The sequence below is a fragment of the Vulpes vulpes genome, chromosome 15 (assembly GCF_048418805.1).
Source record: "Vulpes vulpes isolate BD-2025 chromosome 15, VulVul3, whole genome shotgun sequence".
Taxonomy (NCBI): Eukaryota; Metazoa; Chordata; class Mammalia; order Carnivora; family Canidae; genus Vulpes; species Vulpes vulpes.
Genome location: NC_132794.1, coordinates 68,948,455 through 68,953,495, shown reverse-complemented (window position 1 = coordinate 68,953,495; position 5,041 = coordinate 68,948,455). Strand labels below are relative to the sequence as shown.

Here is a 5,041-nt window from a genome sequence, read left to right as displayed (position 1 = left end):
GGCAGGACTTGTTTTTTTTTTTTTTTTTTTGGCAGGACTTGTTATGATGGTTTGGATAACAAGAGGGGAGGGGTGAAGGAAAGAGGAATTATAATGACACCAAGGTAGCTGCCTGAGCAACCAGGTGGTGGTGGAGCCATTTGTGAAGATAGGAAGCATGGACAAACCTTGGGAAGGACCAGGTTTGAGGGAGCAGGTGGAATAAAGGATTTGGGTATGTGAGGTTAAAGCCATTTCATAGAGATATCAGAAATTGTCATGATTGTCATATATCATGTCATATGGTCCTATATGTCACCAGCCCAAAAGTGCTACATTTTGTGGACAACTCTCTTAAATTTATTATAATATACAGATTTTCCTTCCCAACTTCTCCATCAACCCTTTTATGGTGAAGAAACAGAGAATTTTGTCCTTTAAAAATTTCCTACATTCAGGTCGCCTGTGTGGCTCAGTCTGTCAAGCTTCCAACTCGTGATTTCAGTTCAGGTCATGATCTCATGGGTTGTGGGATCAAGCCCTATGTCAGGCTCCAGGCTCAGTAGAGGGTCTGCGAGATTCTCTCTCTCTTTGCCCCTCCCTCCACTACACATCTGCACGTGCCGTGCGTTTTCTCTCTCTCTGTAAAACAAATACATTATTTATTTTTATTTTATTTATTTATTTTACATTATTTATTTTTTAAAAATTTCTTACATTCAGGATTTTGCTGATTGCATTCATATGGTGACATTTAACCTATTCCTCTGTCACCTTTCATTTTCTATAAACTGTAGATAGATATAAAGGCTTGCTCTGGGGATCCCTGGGTGGCGCAGCGGTTTGGCGCCTGCCTTTGGCCCAGGGCGCGATCCTGGAGACCCGGGATCGAATCCCACGTCGGGCTCCTGGTGCATGGAGCCTGCTTCTCCCTCTGCCTGTGTCTGCCTCTCTGTCTCTCTCTCTCTCTCTGTGACTATCATAAATAAATAAAAATTAGAAAAAAAAAAAAGGCTTGCTCTGATTCAGGTTCAAGTTTTTGTCAAGAATATTTCATAAGTGGCGCTGTATCCTTTCATCAAGAGGCACCCAACCTTTAAGCATCTTTCCTTTACAGATATTGGTGACTTTCATCTCAATGAAAGTTTACCAAATGGTGATGTTCTGGGATGCCTGGGTGGCTCAGTGGTTGAGCATTTGCCTTTGGCTTAGGGTATGATCCTGGTCCCAGGATCAAGTCCCACATTGGGCTCCCTGCATGGAGCCTGCTTCTCCCTCTGCCTATGTCTCTGCCTTTCTCTCTGTCTCTCTCATGAATAAATAAATAAAATATTTTTAAAAATGGTGATGTTCTATTATTCCTTCTTCTATTAACCTATTGGTTACCTTGAGGAATGTTTGTAATGAAAACCAGATTGAATGCTTGTTTCTTACTCTTAGGGGTTCTCAGATCAGCAATTTTGTCAACCTGAAGTGCATTTCATATAAGAAAGGCAAGTTAAATGCTTGACTTGATTCTCTTCCTTTATTTACCAATTTTCAGAAAAATGAGTTGGTTCCTTTGAATTCTCCAAAGATGATCAATGAAGTTTTTTTTTCTTTTATTTCTCTTTTTTCTCTCTCTTTCCTTTAAAAAAATTATTTATTTGAGAGAGAGAAAGCAAGCAGTAGCAGGGGAGAAGAGCAGTGGGAGAAGGAGAAGCAGACTCCTTACTGAGTAGGAAGCTTGATAAGGGGCCCAATCCCAGGACCCCAAGATCACAACCCAAGCTAAAGGCAGATGCTTAACCTACTGAGCCACAAGGCACCCCTCTTTTTATTTTATTATTATTTCTTTTTTTAAAGTCTTATTTATTTATTCATGAGAGACACACAGACAGAGAGAGAGAGAGAGAGGCAGAGACACAGGCAGAGGAAGAAGCAGGCTCCATGCAGGGAGCCTGATGTGGGACTCGATCCCGGGACTCCAGGATCGCATCCTGAGCTGAAGGCAGACGCTCAACTGCTGAGCCACCTGGGCATCCCTATTTTTTCTTTCTTTTTAAGCATCAGTAACTATTCATGAATTTTATCATTGTAAGTTAGTTTTTATTAGATTTTTTCTGGAGAGCAGACTTTTATTCAGAGAGAATTGGGACTGAATTTACATTTCCGGAACATCTTCTAGACACTGGGCTAGGTGCTTTCACATTATTTCACATTATTCTACTTAATCCCCATGGTAGTCTTGGAGGGCGAGTGCTGTGGCCCCCTGTTTTTTATGGAGGAGAGACAGGCTTTTAGTAGCCACGTGACTAGTCTAAAGTCATACAGACAGGCAGAGGCCAAGCTCAGATTTGTCTGAGTCACATGGCACCATGTAGCTTTTTTGAATGAGATCCTATAGACACTGGTTCCCTAAATAGGGTCCACTAATTACTCCTTTAGCCTCCTTTGTACCTCATCATATAGCCTCCTCATAGTTACCTGTTTTTGTTCCCTTGAATTTGTCACTGTCATACTTGCAAAAGCAGTTCCTAAGGACTAGAATACTCTTCTGCTTTGTAACCTAACACACAGCTTTTTTTTTTTTTTTTTTAAGTAAGCTCTATGTCCAATATGGGGCTTGAACCTACAACCCCGAGATCAAGAGTCACATGCTCAAGGCACCTGGGTGGCTCAGTCAGTTAAGTGTCTGCTGAAGGGTCCCAGGATCAAGCTCTTGCTCAGGCTCCCTACTAAGCCTGGAGCCTGCTTCTCTCTGCCCTTCCCTCCTGCTCTGTTCTCTCTCTCTCTCTCTCTGAAATAAACAAATAAAATCTTTAAAAAAAGTCATATGCTCTATTGACTGAGCTGCCAGACACCCCACTCATAGCTTTTTTGTTGTTATTGTTAAATACATTTTAATTATATTTACATACATCATTTTACCTCAATGTCAAACTATCACAATATGTATATTCTTCTTGAATTGAACATTATATTGAGATAACTGTAGAATCACAGGCAGTTGTAAGAAATAATACAGAGAGATCCCTTATGCATTTTGTCCAGTTTCTTTCCAGTGGTAACATTTTGCAAAACTACCCATAGTGTAACATCACAACCAGGATGCAGACACTGATGCAGTCTGCCCATCTTAATCAGGTTATGCTGGTTTTTCTTGTTCTCATTTGTGTGTGCCTGCGTGCATCTGGTTTTATACAATTTTAGCACATGTAGAGGTTCATGTTTCCACCATTAGAATCAAGAGCTAAGCAGTTCTGTAACTACCAGCATCCTCTTAGTGTTTTTTTTTTTTTTAAGATTGTATTCATTTATTCATTAGAGACACAGAGAAAGAGGCAGAGACAGGCAGAGGGAGAAGTAGGCTCCCTGTGGGAAGCCTGGTGTGGGACTCGATTCCAGGACTTGGGGATCAGGACCTGAGCTGAAGGCAGACACTCAACCACTGAGCCACCCAGGCACCAGTGTTGACCTTTCATAACCATGCTGACCTCCCCCCCACCTCCCTACCTCCCCTGCCCCATCCCAAACAGCGGCCTGTCACTCGGTTGTCCTCTGTTTCTAAAATATTGTCATTTCCAAATGCTATATAAATGGAATCATACAGCACCTAACCTTTTTTCAGTGAGCATAATTCCCAAGAGACTCATCCAAGTTGTTAGACATAGCGATCAATAGTTCAGCCTTCTTCTTGCTGACTAGTGGTCCATGGTGGGGATGTGCCACATTGTATTTAATCATTCTCCTGCTGAAGGCCATCTGGGCTGATTCCAATTTTTGGTAATTATGAATAAAGCTGCAACGAACATACATATACAAGTTTTTATGGGAAGGTGTTTTCATTTCTCTGGAACAAATGCCCAAGAGGGCAATTCCTGGATCATCTGGTAGTTGTGTGGTTAGCTTTTTTTTTTTTTTTTTAAGATTTTATTTATTTATGATAGACAGAGAGAGAGAGAGGCACAGACACAGGCAGAGGGAGAGGCAGGCTCCATGCAGGGCGCCCGAAGTGGGACTCGATTCCAGGACTCCAGGGCCAAAGGCAGGCGCCAAACCGCTGAGCCACCCAGGGATCCCCAGCTTTTTTTTTTCTTAAGGTTTTATTTATCTTAGAGTGACAGAGAGTGGGAGCAGGGGGAGGGACAGAGAGAAGGGGAGAGAGAGAGAGAGAGAGAGAGAGAATCCTCAAGCAGACTCCCCGCTGAGCACAGAGCCCAACGGGGGCACTTGAACTCACAATCCCGAGATCATGACCTGAGCTGAACTCAAGAGTCAGAATCTCAACTGACTGAGCCACGCAAGTGCCCCTGCACGCTTAGTTTTCTAAAAAATTGCCCAACTGTTTTCCAGAATGGCTGTGTGATTAGTTTTCAAGGATTGGAGAGCGTATTCGTGTGCTGACGGGAAAGATTAGTTTGTAGGAACCAGGTTCTTAAAAAGTGGAGAGAGGGTAGGCCCCACAGCTCCTGTGGTGGGATTATGAGGAAGGGGGTGCTTTTCAGAGTACAAGGTGGGGAGAGATATTGGAGGTTGCAGAGGCAGATGGGTTTGCAGGTTGTGTTAGGAATGAGAGGAAGCTCCCCTTTGCTTCTATTGCCTCAGCTACATAGAGGAGGCTAGGGCAATATGAGTTGTACATCAAACCATTATGTTGCACACCAAAACTAATACGATGTCGTATGTCAATCACATCTCACTACAACTGGAAAAAAACATTTAAGAACCTACACCATCAGTTGAGAGGGGAAGATTTTATATAGAGAGAATCAGTATAAAAGTTGTCTTGGGGACATCTGGGTGGCTCAGTGGTTTAGTGCCTGCCTTCCGCCCAGAGCGTGGGCGTGGTCCTGGAGACCCAGGATCGAGTCCCTGCAGGGAGCCTGCTTCTCCCTCTGCCTGTATCTCTGCCTCTCTCTCTGCATCTCTCATGAATAAATAAATAAAATCTTAAAAAAAAAAAAAAGTTGTCTTGGAGAGTGTAAAAGCAAACCTACTGGAGAAATGTCAAAGGCGTTCCTAGGTAGTGTTGAGAATCTGAGGGTAGGATTGTGAGCATGAAATGAAGGTACTCTGCCTG

General features: G+C 42.9%; 1 long non-coding RNA gene across 1 annotated transcript; it reads right to left on the bottom strand.

Moving 5' to 3' along the window:
- Positions 1 to 316: 316 nt before the first annotated feature.
- Positions 317 to 3,760, bottom strand: LOC140595652 (uncharacterized). Its single transcript, XR_011997423.1, has 2 exons — positions 3,580 to 3,760; positions 317 to 621 (listed from the first exon to the last, which is right to left on the bottom strand). It is a non-coding gene; the product is annotated as an uncharacterized lncRNA (long non-coding RNA).
- Between the last annotated feature and the right edge of the window lie 1,281 nt (positions 3,761 to 5,041).